The 25,677-nt window shown below is 40.6% G+C and overlaps 1 protein-coding gene across 2 annotated transcripts in view; it reads left to right on the forward strand.

The window, feature by feature from the left end:
- Positions 1–25,677, forward strand: part of RINT1 (RAD50 interactor 1) — a 625,783-nt gene that overhangs the window by 392,812 nt on the left and 207,294 nt on the right. The window lies entirely within an intron of this gene.

Raw genomic sequence — 25,677 nt, forward strand, 5'->3', positions numbered from 1 at the left:
TGTAACACATATTCTGAGAGCTCAATCTTGTCTCTCTCTATATAGACCAAGGAGGTACATCTCAGGTCATTCATGCCCACATGGACTATGACTGAGTCATACTGGTACTTAAGGGTAAGTGACCTGAGTTCATGGGTGATCTGGCGGATCCTGGCCACTGACAGGCAACTAACTGTAACCTTATCTAGCCTGGTAAGAGGGACATTAGTCTGTCTCACAATATATTTGTGAATATTGGTTTGTGGATCTTTTCTGTTATGGGCTTAGTAGTTAAGTCACAATGAGATGTGGGTTTTTGCTTTGTGATGGGAATTGTTATGTGAAGTCTCAGAGGACTGTGCCTGAGAGACCTTTGAGGTTTGGGCAAATTGCACGTGAACACCTTTGCATATATGGGTCTGTGGGTATGGCCCGTAATGGGTGCTGTGAGAAATATGTGCAAGTCGCTGACAACTTTTTTTTTTTTTGTGTTTATATGCGAGAGTCTGGCCTCCATTGTCAAAGTGTAGCTACATCTCTCACATACTGTATTTGTTTAATAATTAAGTGGTTGTCGGTGTACATAAGCAGGGATGGTCTTTGGTCAACTGGTTCCCTAGGCAAAAGGGCACCACAGCACCCCCCCCCACACACACACACACACCACCTGGTGGCCCCATCCTGGTCTACCTATATCATCCAGATTACTGGAAAAGCACCCCTGTTAGAACAGTGCCCTAGACGACCGCCTAGTTGGCCTATGCTAAGGCCAGCTGTGTATGTAAGGCAGTTACTACATTGTCTCAGGATGCCCATGTCCACCAAGCTGGATGTAGAGATAGCAAGAAAGTGCCCATCCATGGTTGCAAGTCCTAATGTATACTTATAAAGGATAGGAGTGGATAGTGTTTGTAACTGCATAAGGGAAGAGAGTGCTTACTTGTTGTAATCTGCAGCTAACCTAACCAGCGATGCTGCCCAGTGGCCAAACCAGCTGCTCCCTGCATAGCGATAGACCTGGGTGCTATAATAAGGTAAGGTATGTCTAAATAATTTTAACTAAATGCTGCTCAACACCTACAACCACTAGCTGAGTAATCCCAGTCCTCCTAATGTAAAAACTCAATAAAAGTGTCTGGAGTGAAATGCTACCACAAGCAAATAAACTTAAGGCAATAAGTAATTCAAGATAACAGCAGTATACTTTAAACATCTTATAAAAGTGTGACTATTCAGTAAACATACTTCACTTTGTAGAAATGAGCCAAGAGCCACTCAATTATGCAGTATTTGTAAAGGCAGTAAAAACAAGGTAAGATGATTTTTAAGCCCTCTGGCCAATACAACAGCTACATGCAGGAATCTCTAATGTGTTTCCCTAACCTGTACAGACCAGGCTACCATCCATTGCCACTAGATGGAAAATCCTTTGTTCTTGTGATGTAACAACACAGAACTTCCTAGAGTGTAAAAATCCACTACTTTATCCAGCTAGCTAGATAATGTATTCAGAATAAGCAAATCAGTAGAACATACTAATGTAGTTACAAGGAAAGAAAAGATGTGTGATGTATAATATATGTAAATTGAAAAAAAATGTTAATATGGCTTATTTTCATTTCTGTTAATATATGCTTGCCTGTGTCTTAAGGGATAACTTAATAAAGACGTTTTAAAAAAATCAGTCTTTTAAATTTCTCTTTCTCTTTGTGTGTGTGTGTATACACACAGACATACATATACACACATACATGAGTGTGTGTACATGTGTGTATGCATATGTATAATATATATATGTATATATATCTGTGTGTGTTAAATTGAAATTAATAGCAGATGACAGGTCACACTGACAAACTGTACATTCGTATAATGACACATTTATTGAAATCAGCCGACCAAGCACTATTGTGAGATTATAAACATTTTCTTTATAACACAGATAAAATACTACAAAAAGTAGAACAACAAACTCTAAAATGTATGCAACCAGCACACAGAAGCCAGCCAGCAATCCAAGAAGACTTTAATAAATGTTTAGCACTTTCTTCCCCTATAAGGGACTTCCTCAGAACAACCATCCTACAGGAGAAGAAAGTGCTAAACATTTATTAAAGTCTTCTTGGATTGTTGGCTGGCTTCTGTGTGCTGGTTGAATACAGATAAAATGCTGTCAGACACACTGCACTTCCTTAGCTGACTGATTACAAAACATCCACCACAAAAGTCTTTTTTATACTTTTCAAGACTCTGGCCTTGATGAAAACATTCTTTTCCTGTATTGAAGCCTTCTTTGTCTGCAGTCTTGTCTCAGTATGGCGAAAACTAGTTTTTTAGCAAGCCAAAATTATTTTCAGAAATGTTCTTTCATTGATGGGATAGCCTGTAACTTTTTCTGCTGTGCTAGGCTTGCTCATCCAGAGAAAGCCAGTTCTCAGCATGCCGGAATGTTATTTCATTGATAGAGTATTTGTAACTTTTTCTGCTGTTAGCCATTCCCTTTAGCTTGAATATCTGTGTCCTTTTAGCTGTTTAGGATATTTCAGCAAGCCTCTATTGTTAATGCCATTTGTTACAAAAACATTATAATATTTTTGTTCCACACAAGTGCATTCTGTTAAGCCAATGCATCACTTGCTATTCTAAAAATACGTCACACTGTTATGATTACCAAACCTCTGCTACCTGTAAAGGCAAACAGTATGCCATGCAACCACATTCTTGTTATTTCTTCTTGCATTTGCAGGCTCTATATTTTTATGCTATTCCTAAAAATATCACACTGTCAGTATGAGAGAGTGCAGTTTTACCAGTGCATGCTGTTACTGTGAGACCAAATCACATACATGACATTTCTATGAGGGAAAAACAGTTTTACTTTATATAATTCTGTCAGTTCCCCCTTTTTATTTTCAAAACCCCAAAATTTTGAATTAACATTGAAATTAAACTTTGAATCTTACATAAAAATCATGTCTCCATTGGTTGTTACTTTCTTTACCACATACATTAGTTACAGTAGATATCTTTTTAATACAGAGTTTAACACAGGTGCACATTATTATGATCAGCAAGATAATGGCTACTATAGCAATTAAACTGTAATCATTTTTTCACCATTCTGAAAGTAACTCATTTAACCAGTCACTTCAGTCACTGTTCCATGTCTTTCTAGGCTTTTCAGATACTAATTGTATTTTACTTAAGTGTTGCTTTATGGATTCAGTCTTGTCTGGAAAACAAGTACAGCACTCTTTGATGATCAGAGCACAAAGACCTTTTTGCTTCTGCTGCATTTATGTCATGACTGTAGAACTGTGATTGATGTAATGTGCCAGTACTGTTTTACAGTTATCGCTTTCTTCTGACATTTCTTATTTTACCTATAGGTAATTCCTTAGTTAATGTCATTGATGGTATTACATACTCTACATAACAGATTCTTGCCATTTCATAGGAAGCCATTTGTATGCTTTTGTACTGAAAATGTAGTATTCCCTAGCTACTGTGATATTGCATTCACTGACCCCTGCTAGTTTTGATCCTGTCTGTCGTATACATTCACTTCCTTTTGGAACTGTCCTTACTTTTAAGGTTGGAACATCTACCTTATCTGGTTTACCACAACTCTATTCCTGTTACTAGTTTTTAGCAAATCTTTTATTTATATTCAGTACTCTTTGATCCAATTAATTCCTTTACTTTGTTCTTGGCTATTTCTTGGCATGGTTCTTGCAGGTCTGTTATTCATTGTTGATGCTTTACTTTTAACATTAAAATACCGAACTGTCCCTGCAACATGCACTTGTGAATCATCCTGCACTATCAGTGAACCCTCTTCTAGCCCACGTTGTCATGTGTAGTCTCAGAGAATTTACTACATAAGCACCGTCACTGTTAATATTTACTGATTGTAAATGCTGCAAAACATATTGTACAGCTTCTAGCTCAGCCCTTTGTGCTGACATGTATCCTGGTAACTTAACAGTAATCATTTTTTTCCCTTTTGCAAAGTCACTATTGCAAACCCAGTGTAGTTCTTCCCATCCTTTCACCAACATGCATCATTCACATACACTGTAGGAATGTCTGACTAACCCTTTCACGTGATTTTGTTTATCTCACTGTCATTTAGCAAAGTTTTGATTGTCAAATGTGGAGTTTAAACTATAACTCACGAGAGCATTGTCAAATACTCTTATTTCCCAGTAAATGGCCAAAAACTGTTTTAATGCAAATATATCCTTTTTTTACAGGAGTCATTCTCCTGCTATAAAAAGTAACCTGTCTTAATGTAGTGTCCATTCCCTGCGATGCCTCTTATGACCAAGACGGTAATAACACCACTGACAGCGTGTCCTTTCCTGTTGCTGCTTGCTAAACAAAAGATAATTTACTGGTGGGAGCTACCAGCTTCATTGCCTATGCCAACTTCATCTTTAACATTTTAAATACCTTTACCTCTATGCAACTCCATTGTAGAGTGCCTTATGCAAATCCAAAACTGTCAAAGGCTTTGGCAATTGCAGAGTGCCCCTCACCCTTTCCTGACCAGGAGTCCTTCCTGTTGGTCTGATAATGGTTGCTAGAAATTTTACTTTTTGTGACAAGGCTGTATTTTGTCTTCGTTTAGTTTGAAACCTGCCTCTTGCAACTGTCTCATAACTTTACTCAGCTGTGATATGTATTCTTTCACAGCCTCTGACTGTATTAGAATGTAATGAATAACCTTGTAATCTTTACTCACATCTTGTAAGAATGTCTCTACTATCTGATGAAAAATGACAGGGCTGTTCTGAAAACTTTGAAGTAATTTAATCATCACATACTTCTGATTTTCAAAGGTCATGTAGTCCCTTCACCTCCCCCTGTAATAATTGGAACTTTAAACTTCCCATAAGGTCTGAAATTCTTTTCCTATGGTATATTGTCATGCACTTTTGGTTAACACTCAGTTCACTTTGACCCTCTATGTTATGATCCTGCAACCTTTTTTTTCTTTTTTGACTTGTTTTTCTTCCGAGTCCCTTGTAAGTACTCTTTTCTCTGTCTGCCTACTTTTCCATTTTCTGTAGTATACATAGTCTTGATTTGATATGTCCTAGTTTTCTACAGAAAAACATACAATTTGTATATCATCAGGGCTTCTCGTAGCTAGAGGGGCTGATGCCGCTCTCAGTACAACCCCGTTCACACTCCCCCACCTGTCTATGCTTACCCATGTCCTACTGCACTTACTGTTTTTAAACCTATCTTCATCAGTACCAAGAGAAAAAAAATATTATACTTAAAAATATGTTCAGTGTCATGCTCTGCCTTTTCTAGCATCCTGTCTGAAACTGTAATATTAAAATATTCTGAAAACTAAAATGCTCTGCCTGTTCTAGCGCTCTCTCAAAAACTGTAATATTAAAATACTCTAATAACTTCATAGTTAACTCCAATGACATGTCCATACCTAGTACAAAGCTGTTAAACTTTGAACTGTTAGCTGCTGTAATAATTAACCCTTTAAATCTTAACATATTCTTGTGTTAGTGTGGATTTGTTATACTTGTTAAATTCTGACAAAACTGTATTCATGTAAATTGACTGTTATTTCTGGTATACCCTACACAACATAAATGTGTATGGTTACTCTTTTTTTTTTCCTAACTGGCTACAGCCAATATGCATTTTAGCTGTGTCAGCTGAACTGGAATTTATTTTATCTTTAACCCATAAATCTGCATTTTTATGTCATAGCCAGTTTTTTAAATTTTGTACATTTTCAGAAACTTCTTGCAGAACTTTGCAAGTGTCATCTGTGTGCACCACTGTACATTTTGTAGCATCCATCTGTATAGCGACATCAGCCCTAGGCAAAATGTCTAAAACAGTTTGCATATACCTTCTAACATGTATACTATGTTTCTTTAACACTGGCATGTGTTTTTCATTATGCTCTGAAAGTTTCTTATCTCTATTAAAAGCATTCCACTGTGAGCAGTAGGTCTGAAACATTTCAGGTGTGTCTACAAACTGTAAACCTTTAGCATTATTTAATGCTGTTTTAAGCAAAAACAAGGTTGTCTGTCTCCACAGTTCAATTGGAGTTTTATACTTTTCTACAAACTGATCAAAACAATGAATACATTTACACATATAAACTTTGTCACTTGTATTTATACCAAATAATGCTGCATAACATTTAACATCACTAATGGCTTGTTTAAACCACTGACATAATAATGTCCAAACCTTATCGGGAGTCTGGTTTAAGTCTTTGGCCACAGAATGTGTGCATCTAGCACTTATGTCCATGATGGTATCCATGTTATTTCAGAAAGAGGCTTATGTTTTCAGCAGTGTCTAACAGGTGCTCAATCTGTAGGCTAGAACTGCAAACTGGAAACACCTCTCTGTCGAAAATGCTGGTGAACATCTCAGAGCAGATGCAAAGACAAAATCTTGTTTCAACCACTTGGAAGTTCCTGATACCACTGAGCTGTTCAGTACTGACTTTATGGAGGTTGGCGCCAACAAAATATGAACTAGTGCTTGTCATAGTACTTTTCTGAATATTTAAAAGGGTCCGAATTAGGCATGCCTCACCATTGTTAAATTGAAATTAGCAGATGACAGGTCACACTGACAAAACTATACAGCTGTATATTCTTATAATGACAGATTTATTGAAATCAGCCGAACAAGCTCTACTATGAGATTATAAACATTTTCTTTATAACACAGATAAAATACTGTCTGACACCCTGCACTTCATCAGCTGACTCTGATTACAAAATGTTCACCACAAGTGTCTTTGTCATAGTTTCAAATCTTTATCCTTGATGAAAACATTCTTTTCCTGTATTGAAGCCTTCTTTGTCTGCATTCTTGTCTCAATCCAGAGAATACCTGTTCTTTCAGCAAACCATAATGTTCTTTCATTGATAGAATAGTCTACATTTTTCTGCTGTGTTAGCCATACTTATTCACAGAAAGCCAGTTTTCAGCATGCCGAAATGTTCTTTCATTGTTGGGAGAGTTGTAACTTTTTATGTTGTTAGCCATTTCCCTATAGCTTGAATATCTGTGTATATTCAGCTGTTTAGGATATTTCAACAAACTTGTATTGTTAATGCCATTTGTTACAAAAACCTTATATTTTTGTTCCACGCAAGCACATTCTGCAAAGACAATGCATCACATACTGTTCTAAGAATATATCACACTATTATGATTACCAAACCTCTGTTACTTTTGAAGGAAAAAACAATACTTTTTGTTTTACAGTATGTCATGCAAGCACATTCTTGTTATTTCTTTCTGCATTTGCAGGCTCTGTATGTTTAATGCTGTTTCCTAAAAATATTTTCGTGCCCAGCCTTCTACCTCTTGGGTGACCCCACCTGCCGATGAAATTGTCCAGCTCATCGTGCCGTGTGCTTGGAAGAAGCCTGATTCCATTGAGGCGATCCCTCTGAGACCAGACAAAATTATTTTCCCTCCCGAGGAGAACCTGCATTTGTCCAAAGGGTTACCAGTTGATGCTATGGTGGTGGCAGCAGCGGCCACGAAGAAGGACTTGGCTGAGGAAAGTCCCACTGTCCATCCTCCCAACAGGGAGTCCTTAGCAGTGGACAGACTTGGGAAGCGTGTTTTGCATCAGGGACCTTTGCCATATGGACCCTGAATTATTTGGCAAATTTTACGAGGCTCCAGAGGGACTTGATTTTTGTACTCTCTTGAGACGCTCGCAGGACAGTTGTCTGATGAGGTCAGGGACAATGTGACCTTGCAGCTCGCAACCCTGGAATCAATATCCAACTCGTTCATGAAGTTGCTGTCACATGCAACTGAAGGGGTGGCTGGAGCAGCGGTTTTGGGCATTGTTATGAGACGTCATGCCTGGATGTGCATTTGTGACCTCGCAGACCCCATCAGGTTTTCCTTTCTGAATGCTGCCATCGAAGCTTTGTCCCTTTTTGGCTGCAAAGGGAAGAACACGCTAGCCAGGTGCGAGCAAAATGGAAAGACAATGTCTGCCGTAGGCCTACAGTTTTTCAACCCTCAACATACCTTCTCCAGGAATCAGAGGAGTGGAAAGATGTGGCATAAGAAATCCCAGGATCCTTTTCATGCCGCACATGGTGATGATACTTCCAGAGTCAGAGGGGGGGGGGGTAACAATTCCAGAAGATGCCCCTATAGAGTTAAAGGTGGTCCTTGTAATCAGGGCTCCAGGGATTCCTTCTCTGGACAGCCTTATCAGCGCTCCTGAGGAGCAGCCCAATTTCTTACCTGTGGAAGCAGTTGGGGGTCGTTCCGCTCTGCACCAAGCCGCCTGGCAATCCATCCCCGCCGATCGTTGGGTGTAGAGGATTATCAACAGAGGTTACACCATTCCCCTTTCTTGTCAGCCAGATTTTCCAAGAAAACTTCCCGACGTTCCACCCAGTCAAAGGAAAGAAGCAGCTTCATAGATTATAAAGCTGTCTCAAAAAAAGAGTCATCCAACCAGTCCCACTAGACTAGCGCAGATCCAGATTTTACTTGAGATTCTTTTTGGTGCTAAAAGAGACAGCAGACTGGAGACCCATTTTGGATCTCAGCAGCTTAAACAAGTTGTCACCCAAACCAAATTCTGGATGGTCATGGTTCAGTCCATTCTCCGTTTTTTAAGAGAAGATGATTGGATGTGCTCTATAGATCTCCAAGATGCATATTACCACATCAAATGGACAAACGCTCCAGGAGTCTGCTTCTCTTCCGCCTAGGAGCCAATCATTATCAATTTCATGCCCTGCTGTTGTGTCTCTCTACAGCCCCCAGAGTGTTCACGAAATGCATGGCAGTGGTAACAGCTCAGTTGACTAAAAGGATTCTGGGTGTTTCCATATTTAGTTGACTGGCTCCTTACCACCCCCACCAAGCATCTTCTGGTAACAGCACTGCATTATACTCTCTCTCTGGCAAAATTGTTGGGAATAATGATACATTGGGAGAAATCAACCCTTGTCCCTACACAACAAATAGATTAATTGGAGCAGTGTTCATTACTCAGTCCTGTCTTGTATCACTCCCAATTCACAGACTCCATCGATTGAGGCTTCAGCTCCAGGTGATACTCTCACAAACAACACTTTCTGTAAGTTCTTCAGGCCCTAGGTTCTATAGCAGCATCAATCCCAATAGTGCATCTAGCAAAGCTACACATGCGGATTCTGAAGTGGCTCTTTCTGTGTCAATGGTTCCCAAACTATCACCCCTCATCTACCAGATTCGAATAACCAACTCCTGCAAACAGGGCATGCTTTGGTGGATGAGGTCAGATGTAGAACTTTGGAGTAGTCCATTTCAATCTCCTCAGCACACAGCCATTGTGACCAAGGATGCTTCCCTGATCGGGTGGGGGAGCCATTTCCAGGGAAAGACTGTCCAAGGCACATGGTCCACCTCAGAGACCCACCTACATATCAGTGTTCTGGAACTGAGAGCTGTGCTGTTAGTGATGCAGGCCTTCCATTCGGCTCTCCTTTCTGGGACAATTGCAATTCAATTAGACAATATGTCAGTGGTCTGGTACATCAACAAGCAAGGAGGAACCAAGTACTATCCCCTATGTCGAGAAGGCATGAGAATTTGGCAGTGGGCAATAACTTCCACACGCTTTCTAATAGCAACGCATATCCCTGGGAGCTCCAATGTGATTGCGGACAAGCTGAGCAGATGCATCCTCATGCCTCACGAGTGGTCCCTCAACCCTGAAGTGGCGTCAGCAATCTTCAGCCAGTGGGGCCAGCCCTGCTGCAATCTTTTCACCTTCCCATCAAACACAAAGTGCAGCAGCTATTTCGCCCTACTTCCCCCAAAGGGGGAGTCACCGAGGGATGCTCTGATCCACGATTGGCCCACGGGACGACTTTACGCTTATCCTTCCATCCCTCTGATCCCACAATTTCTAAAGAAAGCTCTTCAGTTGAGATGCAAGGCTCGATCCTCATAGCCCCATTCTGGGACAAGTTTGGTTCCCCTTCCTTCGGCCTCACCTAGTATACTCACCATGGATTCTGGACCCTCTACCAGATCTGATTACTCACCTCCAAGGGTTGAGTCACCCAAATCTGTCCAGTCTTAAGCTGACAGCGTGGTTTCTCCATTTCCACTAGTAGCCAGGCAAGCTAATCTCTCCTCTCCTGTTCAAGACATCATTCTGGCCTCTCATAAACCAGAAGACCATACCAGGATAAATGGAAAAGATTCTCCATCTAGTCCAAGGATAACATGCTAGACCCATATTTGGCTCCAATTACTGCAGTGCTTCAATACTTGGCTATGTTTTTTGATAATGGAGCCTCTGCCTCTACCGTACGAGTACATCTAGTGACAATTTCCAATTTCCACAATGGTATAGATGACACCCGTCTTATCTCTCTGCACATTTGTAAGGCTTTCCTGAAGGGGACTTCTTATATCAGGCCTCCTGTCAGACAGCCCATGGAACCTCACTCTAGTTCTTCAGTCTTTGACTCAGAAACCTTTTGAACCTGCTGCGAAGTGTGACCTAAAGTTTTTGTCTTGGAAATCCTTGTTCTTGGTAGCCATCACGTCTGCCAGAAGAGTCTCTGAGTTCCAAGAATTGTGTATCAAGAGGCCCTGTCTGATCTTTCATAAAGACAGAGTATCACTTCGGATGAATCCATCCTTTCTCCCCAAAGTCGTTTCTGAATTCTCCATTAACCAGACCATTGACCTACCAGTGTTCTTTCCATGTTTTGCCAGTAGAGGAGAGTACCGCCTTCACTCTTTAGATGTACATAGACAATTGAGATTTTATCTAGACAGGACCAAACATATCCGTAAATCTGAACAGCTTTTCATCTCCTCTTCTGGGCCCAGAATGGGAGAGGCTGTTTCCAAGGTTACATTATCAAAATGGCTAAGGGACTGCATACGTTTCATCTATTCCCTCAGTAATGAACCTTTGCCAAAAGTTAAAGCTCACTCCACTAGATCTATGGCAACATCTGTAGCTTTCCATTCCAGGGCTTCCATGGATGACATCTGTGCAGCAGCTACTTGGGCTAAGCCTCATACCTTTATCAATCATTACAAATTGGACTTGGTCTCCAGAGGGAGAGCTGCCTTCGGCTCAGTGGTACTCAGGAATGTTCTTCCATAAGGGCTGCCCATGGACCTTAAAGTAGCTTGGGGTTCTGTTCCATCAGTGATGAATGGAAAGATTAACAACATCAGATAAAGAAGTTCTGTCTTACCATAATGTTCCATCTGTGTTCATCTTCTTTCATTCATCACTTCCCACCCTCCATCCCCCTCCATAGGCTCCTGGGGGATGTTTTGGGTCTAAGCGGTGCCCTAGGGTAGTTGCACAGAAGTTGCCTCAGCTTTACTTCCTTTTCTCTTGCAAACTCGATCCGAGGTAACAGAGAGAAGGGCATTCTGGGTAGAGACTTAGCTCGAGAGGTTTTTTGGCTGGCGCGAGCTTTGTAAAAAGGCCGACTCAGTTCCGAGGGCTCAGAACCGAGCCGATCAGTGATGAATGAAAATACGAACAACACAGATGGAACGTTATGGTAAGACGTAACTTCTTTTTTCTAATCAGGAAAACCTAAACCATCTCGTTCCATTGGAAGGATCAGCTTCTCCCACTTAACTCTTACCTTCTTTCCTCCCAAGTAAATTCCTTCAATTCTTTATTAATTATTGACCAAAACTACTCCTCTGGTTGATAAGTATGCCTGACTTGTACACAAGACTAAAGGGACTAAAAACATTTTTACTGCTTGTATCTTCCTATCTATATCCATTTGTAGTTTCTCAATTTGTGTATTACCTTTTGTTTAGTCTCTTCCCGCATATCCTTAGCTGCCATGATAGAAGCATTTTTAATCCGTACTTCTAAATAAGATCTTTTTATCATATCTCTATAAATATGGCTATTGCTGAATCAATTCATATGTGGGTACATAATTTATGGCTGTAGTAACTGTTTTATCTTCATTAATTTTATATCCCTAAAAGGCATGAAACTGTCCCATAATGTTCCACGACACTGAGATGTCCTTTTTTGGATTTGTCAGGTACAAAAGAATATCACCTGCAAATAAAGCCAACTTTTCTTGATTACCCTATTAATTTTATCTTTGTATATTTGAGTCCCTTATTTTCTTTGCCAGTGGCTCTAAATATTAAAAAAAAATAATAATAACAAGGGGGAAAGAGGACTGCTCCTGCCTGGTTCCTCTGTTTAGACACAACTTATCTGAGAAGAACCCTCCAACTTTAATTCTTGCCTTCAAGTCTTCATATATACATCTAATTAACCTTATTATTGTATCAGGGACTGCATATGCTTCCAATGTCCTTCTCATAATACCACAGCTTACTCTTATCACATGCTTTCTCTGCACCAGGACCGACCAACAACAGAGATATTTTCTTACATTCTGCTTCCTTCTGGATTATCACTGTTTTATTAATGTTGTCAAATGTTTGCCTGCCCTCCACGAAACCACAATAATTCATATTTATCAATTTTTGGCGATGCCTTTGCTATTCTTATAGCTAGTGTGGACATAAACACTTTATAATTGTGGTTTAAATTGAAATGGGTCTATATGAAGCCTGTTCAAAGTGTATTTTTCATCTTTAGGTAACACAACTGTGACATCCCACCACTGGAACAGTAATCAAGGAGTCTCAATCCTCACCACTAGCACCAGTGGGGGATGTACATTGGGAAGGATGACAAGTTACACAGTATTTCCAGATGCAGCTCCCTATATTAAGAGCAATTTCTTTTAAGAACACACAGAGACCACAATCAGCCCAAGGTTGGTTTCTCCACTTTTCTCCAGATCCCCAATAAGACTGTCTCACTTGCACAGCTATAGAGTTGAGATCTCAGCTGAGTGGCCAAGACCTCCAGCACCCTCTCTGTCCAATCAGTGCTTTGTGTCCCTGCCCAAGTAGCTGACACAGACACACACACCTGGGAAAGGCTGGTACAGGTTTACTAGCTATGCTCCCTTCTGCCCAGACTATAAGGTAGTTTTTCACTGCCACCATCCAGCTCATTATTAGCTACTTTACGGTCCTTAACAAAGGGTGTCCAATCTTACTGTGCAATGTTACTGTTAATACAAATGGTAGTTTGACCAAGAGCAAGGCTATTAGGAGTGGCCTACAGAGTGTCACCAAGTAAATATGCAAGTACTCTCTTTAATTTTTCTCACAAATATCAGCCACAATGAAAGGTTTAAATATATTTAATAATAAAAGAATAAGAAATACTCTGTATATAATCAAAGTAACATGAGAGTTCCTAATCACAGGAAATATTTAAAACATTGCAGGACAGTCTCAAATAAATAAAGAAAAACATCTAAATGAAGCTTTGCTGTATTCCTGACTATATCTAGAGAATTAGTATAGCCTAGTTAACTTACAGAGCAAACAAGGCAGTTGTGATGTGTGGGTCTTCCAGCTGATGTTGTCAGGTCAAAGAAAGTATAGAATACTCAGTCTCTCTGAGTGTTCTTAAATTAATATCTCAAAGAAATGCTGGGATAGCTTGCAGGATGACATCACTTTTTGTCATCTGATTCTATCCCAGGTAAAACAACCATGAGTGCCAGCTGGTAGCATTTAGCATCTACCTGTGAAAATACATAGACAAGACTTTTCTTAGATCTTAGGTAGATCCTGGAAGTCATAAAACAAAAACACTTCTAAAACAATACAGTGAAACTCTAGATGTTCATCGTGCATACAGCTGCAGTCATAACAGATGGGTTTTCCTGCCGTCAGGCAGGTCCTCGGTCGGCCGAATTCCAAAGTCTAGGTCCGGCGTCGGTTGTCGTCGCTTCCTCCCTGACGTCAGTGCGACAGGGGTATAAAAGATCCAGCCGACGCCATTTTCTTCAGTCTTTCTTGCCGCGCGGTGCCCGAAGCAGAAGCAGTTCGCAAGTGCCGGTCGGCCAGCTCCTGAGATTATGAAAATGTTTCAACCGAAGTCTTCTTGAAAGCTAAGTACCCCGTTGGGGAAACTTTTCTTGCTTCAGACCGATGTCAGACAAAGTTAATAATTGCATTTCTTGTGGGAAGCAAATACCGCATAAGGATTTTCATTCCCTCTGCATTCCTTGCCTAGGCCCAGACCACAACGTCTCGGCCTGTCGTTTTTGTGCTACATTCAACAGATGCACTATTAAGCGTCAGGCGGAGTTCGCCCAACGCTATTTTGGCAAAAAATTTAATTACATTATGTCGTCGGATACTGCGACTCCAGTTTTGAGTAAAAGACGCAAAGATAAGGACCGACATACGAGGTCCGCGACTTCTTCCAACACCACGCCAAAGCCAACTACAGGTGGTCCGGTTTTCATTGAGGCGCCTACGCAGCCCCTGGCTACCGACGACACTTAATTGGCGGTGTCTTCTGTGCCCGAGGTTGCAGGCTCTTCAGCCCACAACCCGACTACAGTTACCGAAGCCACTGTTGGTGGTGAAACTCAGAAGTTAGATAGTCCTGCCACCTCTCAAGGTGTCTTCAGGCCTTCCTCTTCTTTTTCCATCAAGGCTTTTGCTAAGTCTAAATCAGCCATGCATACTAAAAGACAAGCTCCACAGGGCCCTTCTCAAGGCCCCATGCCTAAAAAGCAGATGCTCAGAATGGCTGAGGATTTGATTACTCTTATTAGGGGTTCTCAACCCCCCCCGGACAAGAGACCCAGAGTGGAGGAAGAATCCCCTCCTCGGACCAGGCCTCCATTATTTCAGAACATTCTGAAGACCAGGAACATTCTTACTCCCCTTTTGAAGATTCTGATGCAGAGGAGTCCATTCCCTCTGTCTCCCCCCTGAGGATTACTCTTTTGGGGAAACCTTACATACCTTGAGGGAACACTTCCACTGGGAAGGCCAAGAGTACTCAGACTCCAAGAAAAGGCTTAGGGATTTCCTCTTGCTTCCTCAGCACAGGCCTCTGGCTATACCTGCTGTCTTAGACATTCTAGATGACATGGATTCGGAGGCCTGCCTTAACCCAGATTCTTTACCTCCAGCTCCAGTCAAGCCTGACAGGTATTACCGGGTTCCTGACTCACACCAATTCCTATACAAAAGCCATGCGGCTGACCCAGAAACTATATCACAGGGTCCCAAGGGAATTAAGGCCTCCACTGCTAAAAATCCATTACCTTCAGAGAGAGATTCCAGAGCTTTAGAGAGGTGGGGGAAAAAGGTTTACACCTCGGCCACCTTAACCATGAGGGCATTAAACTGTCAGTTCCATATGTTAAAGTACCAGCAATTTCTGTTATCACAGTTGAGAAACAAAATGTCACAACCTGAACAACCAGACTTGAAGGAGTTGCAGGATTTGATACATAGTACAGAACAAGTGGGTAAGCATACCTTGCAATGTGGTTTTGATGCTTTAGACGCCTCTTGTAGAGCTGCTGTTACAGGATCAGTCATACGTAGACATGCATGGCTCAAAGAGCAAACCTTACCAGATCATGTCAAAGCTAAATTGCTAGATGCCCCTCTGCAAAAAGATGTATTGTTTGGTGTTAAAGCTGAGGAGGTATTAAAGAAAATGGAGGAAAAGGCAAAATCAATGCAAACAGTAAAAGATTTCCTACAGGTACAACCTCCACGTTTCAGTAGAAATTGGCCTTCCAAAAATTGGTCCTTTCCAGCCACGGACAGACCCCAAAGAGGTAGATACAGGCGCCCGAGGGGCAGAGAGCAATCTCAAGGATCATTTAGAAGCAGACAATGGCAAGCACCCACACAAAGAGGTGGTGAGGATAGTTCGCAGCCATTCAGAAAGCAGAACCAATGACTTTCCCCTTTGCATGCCAAGCAAGGCTCAAATGGCAGCACCTTTAGGCAGAAAACTGGCATTATTTTTGGAAAATTGGCATATTGTCACAAAAGACAAATGGATCCTGGACATTATAGACAGAGGCTACAGATTTCACTTTCACACCCTTCCAAAAATGAGAGGCATGCCAAACTTGCCACACAATCAAAGGGCAGAGGCACAAAAACAAATTTCAGATCTCATGGACATGAAAGCTATTCAAGAGATACCTGTACAAGAACAGGGTCAAGGTTTTTATTCCAGACTATTCCTGGTACCAAGGAAGGGAAAAGATTGGAGACCTATTTTGGACCTATCCATCCTAAACACATTTTTACTCGTGCCAAAATTCAACATGCTCACATTACAGCAGCTTCTTCCCATGCTGGGCAAGGAGTCTTGGCTGGTAACATTGGACCTCAAGGAGGCATACCTGCATGTCCCAATCAGACAAGATTGCAGAAGATACCTCAGATTTCTTGCAGGTTCAACCCATTATCAATTCTCTGCATTGCCCTTTGGCTTATCTACTGTGCTTAGAGTGTTCACGAAATGCCTGGCATCAGTAATCGCCAACTGCAGACTTCAAGGGATACAAATATACCCATATCTGGACGACTGCCTGATCCAAGCGGACAGCAAGCACATACTTATGAAACATCTGGCGTTTGTAATAATGTTGTTGAATTCTCTGGGATACACAGTCGACAAAAAGAAGTCAAGGCTAATACACTCTCAAACAATAATTTTCCTGGGTGCCAGCTTGGATACAAACACCCAGATGGCCTACCTCACGCCAGAGAAACAAGGGCAACTAACTCAATACTTCAGAAAACTGGCAACTTTCACCAGGCTGACTGCAAGGAAAATCCTGCAGGCTCTGGGATTCATGGCATCTTGCATCCTACTGATCCCATGTGCAAAGCTGCATATGAGGAAACTTCAATGGTACCTGAAAAACCTATGGTCTCAACACAGCCACAGTTTGGAAACAATAATACCACTAATTCCATGTCTTCAAAAGGAATTTCTGTGGTGGGCTCAAGCATGCCAAAGAAACACAGGTCTCCCATTCTGCAAGCCTCAAGCAAATCAAATCATCACAACAGACGCCTCGGACTACGCCTGGGGGGCGCACATGACAGATCGGTGCATTCAGGGCAAATGGCCCCAAAAAGAAAAGCACCTACACATCAATCGGAAGGAACTCCTAGCAGTAATAAATGCTATTATAGCTTTCAAAGACCTACTGCATCCAGGCCAGCTATTGATAAGGACGGACAACACCACAGTAATGTGGTACATAAACAAACAGGGAGGTACCCATTCATACCCCCTATGCAGGCAAGCCGTGTCTCTTTGGAACATGGCTCTGGAATTACAAATCGAGCTTCAAGCACAGTACCTGCCAGGCAAGGAAAACACACTGGCAGACAACCTAAGCAGAAATATGACAGATCCACACGAATGGAAGTTGCATCCTCAAGTTTTCACAAAGATAACTCAAGCATGGGGAAGGCCAGACATAGATCTCTTTGCCTCCCACAGAAATCACCAATTGGCAAAATTCTGCTCAAGGACCTTTCATCCACAGGCCTGGAAAGTGGACGCACTCTCCTTCAGTTGGGCAACAATGACAGTTTATGCCTTTCCACCTCTCCCTCTGCTCCCCAAAGTTCTATTAAAAACCAGAGCAGACAGACCAAAGATGATTCTCATTGCTCCAGACTGGCCAAGACAACACTGGTACCCACTCCTGAAAAGCCTGACGCATTCCCCACCATGGATCCTGCTTCTGATGCCTCTTCTACTGACTCAGCACAACTTCAAAACTCTTCACAGTCAGCTGAAAACACTCAATCTAGCCGCATGGAAGATTCCTTAAATTCACAACAGGCCCTACTCTCCAAGGAGGTGTAGGATGTCATTTTGGAGGCCAGAAGACCTTCTACAAGAAAAGTCTACTCTGCAAAATGGAAACGGTTTTGTGCCTGGAATGAGAAAAAGGGTCAGAATCCGGGAATACTGAATTTACCCCAAATATTACAGTACCTAGCTGAGATGCTAAGCAATGGACTTTCATTCTCCTCCATCAAAATCCATGCCTCAGCCATTTCTGCAGAATACAACACTGATCCTCCTTTATTCTCTCATCCCCTCTTAAGACAGTTCCTCAGAGGGACTAAGAATATAAAACCCCCAAGAAAACAACCAGTACCTGCTTGGGACCTCAATTTCATACTAGAAAAACTGGCCTTGCCTCCTTTTGAACCAGCTGCTTCAACAGAACTTCAATACTTGTCTTGGAAAACAGCCTTCCTCCTGGCAATCACTTCAGCTTGCAGGGTTTCGGAACTACAAGCCCTCATGGCTGTGCAGCCTTTCATCATTTTCCATCAGGACAGACTTACCTTACGAACCAATCCGTCCTTTATGCCAAAGGTAGTATCCAGGGTAGCCTTGAATCAGGCTATCCACTTACCTACCTTTTACCCTAATCCTCAAAACAAAGGGGAAAGACTACTACATTCCTTGGACATTCACAGACAGCTGCGTTATTATTTGGACAGAACAAAGCCTTTCAGAAAATCAGAGCAACTCTTTGTGTCCTATGCTGCAGGAGCTCAAGGGAAGCCTATTTCCAAACAGACAATCTCAAAGTGGATAGCCCACTGCATACGCTTTTGTTACTCTTTTCATGGTAAATCTGTACCTGCAGGCATCAGATCTCACTCCACAAGGGCCACAGCTACCTCTGCAGCTTTCCTCAGGGGGGTTCCTACCAAAGATATTTTGGAAGCAGCCACTTGGAGTTCCGTACATACCTTCTCCAAGCACCATCACCTACCATTATACTCCAAATCTAGAGCAGGCTTTGCCACTGCAGTCTTGCAGGGCATCCTGGCTCCTCCTAGTTCCACCTAGTGCCTACCACCCCTTTTTAAGCTTTGGGATTCTACCCATCTGTTATGACTGCAGCTGTATGCACGATGAACATAGTACAGTTTTGTACCTACCATAAATGTAGATGTTCGAGTGCTAATACAGCTGCAGTCCAGGTTGCCCTCCCTCCTTCCCCTCTTGGGACAGGCCTAACGGCTAACACCTCCTCATACAACCTGATTGGGGTATTCTTTTATGGTGTATTTGCTTGTAACTACTGTTTTTTGATTATATTGCATTGCATTATTACATAATTTTATGTATTGCCTTCCTTCTGGGGGCACCTGACATCTGGGGCAAGAAAAACTGAAGAAAATGGCGTCGGCTGGATCTTTTATACCCCTGTCCCACTGATGTCAGGGAGGAAGTGACGACAACCGACGCCGGACCTAGACTTTGGAATTCGGCCGACCGAGGACCCGCCTGACGGCAGGAAAACCCATCTGTTATGACTGCAGCTGTATTAGCACTCGAACATCTACATTTATGGTAGGTACAAAACTGTACTTTGTAGACATTGTGTCTGTTACTGCACTGAAACTGAAAGATAACATCCTTTTATTACGTGGCCATCAAGTAATTTAATTTCACCTGAAGTTAACGTCTGGTATTCCAGTTTCCATTGTTAAAACATATACATCTAAAGAGTTAACAGAAGTGCAGATACATTTCTGTTCCAATCCAGTACACTGTGTTTACATTTTTAAACTCAGTACTTTACAAACCCTTTTCAACTCACACCTCTGTGCTAGCAGTTTGATATACACATAACATACTGTTCTAAAATATTTGTAACACAAGCATATGAATCTTATTGATATTCACAAATGACATGTAATTATTTACAAAATTCCATATAGCTGGACTAGCAGTATCTCCTTTTTTGATAACCACCACCACCACAGCTTTCTTCCCAGATGATGGTGCTGCCCTCTTTTTAAAATACTATTAAACAAATCTTCCAGATCTTTAGCACTGTCTTCCTTCCTAATTTTCAGATTTCCACAGGAATACCACCTGTTCCAGGAGACTGTCTTGAAGATTGATTATACATCACTGCTTTTATCTCCTCACCTCCTGTCTTAACTGTTAGTTATTGAGTCTTGTCTACCTGTAACCTTGGCATAATTAAGTCTTCGTAAGTATTTCCATTTTCACTCTTGCTTGATTTCCATATTTCTGTCCTTTATAAAAATTTTCAAAGTAATTGTACACTGTTCTTCTTGAGAGCTTGTTGCCTTCTATTCACTTTCCATAATTTCTAACTTATGTTTTCCATTAATTTCTTGCCATTGTATCTTTAAATTGCATTTTCCTCAACAAATAATATTCAGAATTCAAGATTAACTGTTTGCACCTGCAGAGAGCTCCTCTCTATGGAAATGTACTCAGCAATGAGTCTTCATAAATTTCACTCAGAGAAGAATGTACATCTGCCCTTAGCTGCAGACCTCTCAACTCTACTCCACTGAATATTTGCAAGTGGAAAACAATCGAGCTAATATCTTTGCAGTTGTAAGAAGATTAACATTTTCATGCTTTTCATCATCGTGTCTAAGTTTTAAAGCTTACATGCTTAAAAACACCCGTTTATGGCTTAAGCCTAAGGTTGTAATCTAGATATTCACCCTTGTGAAATAAAAAGTGAAGATACATAACTCTACATATAATCAGAGGAAATTTACACCCCCACCCCCAGTAGCCTAAGATCACAGCATATGAACATTAAACTTGCTTTCATTCAACCTTTTTATACTGTAAAACCTATATTTCTTAAGAACTAAAAAGAACTTGTTTAATTTAACACATACAACAGTCACTGAAAAGAATCCACCCACATTTAAAATACCCAACTGTACACTACTGAAAACTGTTGCTGTATATAACATGAAGTTTATATCATGAAATATTTTATACAAATACTAATAAGCACGAAAATTGTTTTACTTACAGTTTTCCACCTTTGAATGTCCTCCTAATCATTAATGGTAGAAAGTGGGGTATATGCCTTACAGGCCACTCACAAGTTTAACAAAGCCAGCAAACGTCAAGTGTTTTTCAGCCACTTTTTCTTTCAAAACAATATTTCGCAAATGTTCTTAAGATGCTTTATAGTCTTCCATTTATTCACTGATTTCAGAGTTGCTGGTTGTCTTCCTTTTCATCTCCATCTCCCAACACCAGACTCTGGTTTACATCCCAGGTGCTCCTGATTCTTCTAGTCCATTCATGTGCCTTTTTCTGTCTCCTAAGCATTCTCCTTTGGAACACTGGAAAGGGTTTCACTGGTAGTCTCTCTATGAACCTTACTGTCAGAAGATTGAAATGAAAAGTCTCCTTCTGCTTGCTGACATACTTTTTTTTATTTCCTCCTTAGCAAAGACATCGATCCTCCAAGAAAAAAAAAACTTGCACCTCCCTCTCAAAATTCCCTGATTGCTGGGATAAATTTGTTTCTCTTCTGCCTGATTTACAGTGAATAATTTTCTGCAAGCACTCAGCTATCTGCACTTAATACTTTGCCCTTCTGCCACAGTTTTATCACAATCATACCAGCAGAAAGAGTTTATTATATCTTTACTAGGTCTTGGCTGCCTTTTCATGGGCATGTTTGGAGGATACACACAAATGTGCCTTTTCAATTTTGACAAGTTCTACTGTGGAACACCAGCCCAGTTGCTTATTTGAACTTTCATAAAATTAATAGTCTGTTCCTTCTAGTTTCTCTAGTACTGCAGAACATCTCATGTTTTCTCAGCACACTCTGTCCTCTAACTCTACTGTCTTTTAAACAGTTCTTGAGAAACCTTATGCTCAGCCAGCTTTTTTTAATGTCTACTTCTGATTTTTACATTTTTATCAGTTCATCTGAAAGTTTCTTGAGTGTTTTTTCTAGCCTTTCCTTTTTTGAATTGATATTCCTTCAGTTCCTTCAGTTTTTCTTTTATTTCAGTCACCTCTGGGTACATTTGTTTTAATTTTTCCTGAAAATTACTGGAAGCCGTCTCTTGAACCAGAGCTGATGTTTGAACTGCTTTTTGCTGAACAACTGCAGAATCCTTCCCAGCCAGGGTTTTCTCTTCACCTTTTCTGGTTGATTTTCTTTCGGCTTTTCCAAATTTCTTCTTCGCTGGCATCCAGGCAGTGTGGTTACAAGCCAGTTATTGAATTTTGCCAAAAAAAAATTCAGTTTTTTTAAGTTTCTGATTTTGCACTGGAAGAGCTGAGGTTATGCCATTGATATGTGTGCAGCCACCTTGTACGTTTCCATTGCCTCAAAATTCTTATCCATATCTTATCAAAATAATATAGCCCTCCATACCTATCTGTTCACAAAAACCATATATTCCAGTAACTTTCTATTTCATGGTTATAATTCCTTTAAAAAATTTTCCAAATCTGTCCTTTTGGATAATAGATGAGACATAGCATATTACAATGAAACTAAATGTTATTCTTTTTACTATAAGATTAATTGTACCAAATTTTGAATGTATGTCATGCATTATTCTTTCAACATCATGAAATATGAAGCAAAACAACAAAACTGGCAACTTTTGTCTGTCAACAGTCTTCATTTCACATTCATACCCCATTATGCAATCATATAGCTGTCAAAATACACACAACACCCCGGCACCTAGAAGGGGTACACTGCCAAGCCATCAAAATATAGTAAAAAAGACTGAGGGTGCACATAGTATGTAATGATATGGCCCAATCTAAACCCATCTGACTGTCTAATTCAAACAATATTTATCTAATTATCACTTCTTTAAAGAGTTTTATTTCTTTGACTTTCACCCCAGTGGATCTGGGGACTCGCAGCAACTGGGGAATGAATGTATTTCCGTTGTGGGGATGTAAAGGGGAAAAAATACCCCCCCCCCCAAAAAAAAATGAACGCATTGAAACATTATTATACTTTTTAAACCAACCAAGAAGTTTTAAAATGAAGCCAGTTCAGCCCAAACTAAAGGAGAGAATATTTACTTGTTCTAATATTAGGTTTTAAAATAAAACTAAATAAAACTATAACAGTATTCAACTATGTTAAAGTTCAGATGTAATAAACACACAGTGTTGTCAGGTGGGTTGCAAACTGGCTCACAAGTCAACAACACTCAAAGTTTGAGACTTTATCTCTATCAGCAGACCTGTCACCAGTGGGGTTCCACAAGGGTCAGTGCTAGGCTCCCTTTTGTTTGGCATATACTTCTCAGAAATCCAGGCCAAAACAGAGGGGCTGTGGCCGACCAAGTTTGCAGATGACTGCAAATTAGGTGTGGTCATTGAATCTCCTAGCGATGTCAACGTACTTCAAAAGGGGTTTACACAGACCAGTGATTGATGCCAAAGCCATGGTCTTAAACTAAATGCTATAAAATGCATTGTCATTCCCTTCAGTCAAAACAATATCCCTGCTGATTATAATATAACATAAACAATAATACCATAAGTACCAATTCAGTAGAGAGGGACCTGGGAACACAAGTTGACTGTGACCTCAACTTTGACCACCATGTGTCTCTTGTGGTGAGGAAGGCATTCTATGTTGCTCACCTAATTAGCAAAGGCATCGCCTCAAGAGGAAAATAGTTATAACTTCCCTGTACTTGTCCCTCATTAGGCTTGTTATTGAATATAGTGCTCCCTTTGATGTGTACTGTACCAGACACCTGCAGCAACTTGAGAGATCTCAGAAATTGCTAAGAAATTTCAGGGTCACCAACACATGTCTTATATGGACAGACTGAAGTCACTGTACTCAGTAGCGTACTGACTACTTAGAGGCAATTTATGTCTGCTTTACAGTGCTAGCTCTGACTCAAATCTAATGGAAATGCTGCACATCCGTAAGTCAATTGGGACTAGAGTCACCCATTTCAGGGCCCTCAATCTAGCCTGCGACATAAACAAGACCTGCTGGAGAGACGGATACATCGCTGAAGTTGCTATTTGTCTGGAATAGGCTTTCAGTCCATATCAAGCAGAGCACTTCCATGACCCTGTTTAAGTGCAACCAGGACAACTGGATGGGAAACCATAAATTTCTTCTGGAGAGTGCCCCAGCTTCTCTCCTGGACATGGGTAGTCCTTGCTAGAAAAACCTTGAGCATAGACTATATCTCTCATCTAGTATTATATTGGGATTTAACAGCTAGGTTTGTAAAGAAACATCATAAGAACCTATTAACAATTGTAATTTTAAAATGTCTACCACAGTGTCTTTGCAGATACTTTACCATAAGTGTCACACTGCTCTAGGCCAAATCACCTTTCAATCTTTGAATAAAGAACTCCATTCCATGATAAACTGTAACAGAAAAACATTTCTGGTAATCACAGAATGTTTCCACCTTTACTCTGACAAATCCTCAATAGTATCAGCGTTTTACATCAGCATGGGTCTAAATTCATTTGTAAGCTGCAGTCACATTAAAAAGAGTAGGTCAACAACGTCTGAAATGTTGCATAACAAATTCACACCAAGAGTTTTACAACTAAATCTAAACAAAACATTACGCAATCTGCTACTGTAATACAAACTCATACTAAACTTATATATCTGGCTTAAGTGCCTCCCATGGTGTAGAAAGAATCCCAGCTTAAAAATGCCAGCTCAGTCTCCTATAAAAGTCAGGAGGTTAAGGAAAACATAAGCAGGAAGTGGTAATCAGCCATTTGATGCCTTTGAGCAGATGTTGCTTCTTCCTTTCTGCACTGTTGGGAGGAGTAATGCATAGTCTTCTTGGTCTTTTGGGGAGAAAAAAAAACAGTGTTTAGTCTCAAAAAATTGTATCTTATCAAATCCTTTATTCTAGGCAGATCTGCGCAGCAGTGTGTGTTTACACGTACAGTGACAAGGTGAGCTTGGGGTCTCTTTCATAATTGGACAGTCTCTGTAGTTTCCCCTTTTTTGATTGGATCCTTAAGTGTGTGTGTTCATTTTCATGCAGGATGGTCTTGAGAGTTGTACTGTTAATAAATCTACCTGTTGTAAATCAGATAATGCTGCTTGTAACAAAAAGATCACAGACAAACTGTTAACCCGGACAGTTGTCGGGCAGTGGCAGCTCTTCAGTGCCTCCCAATCACAGGACCATCTTGCACGAAAATTAACACACACCCTCAAGCAGACATTCATTACCGCAACTGTCTACCACTATTTATAACTGCATCAGACATCCTGACTTTATACGACACACATCATTAGAAAATATTATATTGCACTACTTACTAGTACTTTCTTCAATTACTGTGTGATTTTATAGAATTATTACTGATTTTCCATAAAAGGACCTATTTGGAACAGTGAGTTCATTTTGATTAACTTCAGGTAGCAAACTCCTCCATGTGGATACCTTCAAGGGTATTTTCATATGCATCTTGAATCATGGCAGTGTAGAATAGTTTGGTGTTTAATGTATAAACATAACTAACACTCTCAGATTCTTCAGTAAAACCCTAAACGAGCAAAGATTTTTTTTAAATTTATTTTTATTTTACATTTGTAGACCGGGATAATCTGACTGGATGTATGTCCATTTTCAGCGGAGGCTTGGGGAGAAAAGCTCCAAGATAATAAAACACATTGAACATTTAGTAAATGCTAGTTTCAATCAGATTACAGTCATAAACAGTACCAGCATTTAGTAAATATAGTACTAACATGTTATAAAACACTTTACAAAACATAACATTATTTTCAAAGTTATGCATACATAACGTTACATTCAGGTTTAAGACGCATTGAGCAGCAGTTATACAATTGACCCTTCCTGAAATGGTGTGGTAGAAAAAAGTTAGAAGTAGTTGAAGGTAAGGCACCCAAGTAATAGAGTGGTCACTAGTTGGTGTTAGTGCAAGGACATAACCAA

The sequence above is a fragment of the Protopterus annectens genome, chromosome 11.part0, assembly GCF_019279795.1.
Source record: "Protopterus annectens isolate FY-2018-M chromosome 11.part0, PAN1.0, whole genome shotgun sequence".
NCBI classification, from domain to species: domain Eukaryota; kingdom Metazoa; phylum Chordata; order Ceratodontiformes; family Protopteridae; genus Protopterus; species Protopterus annectens.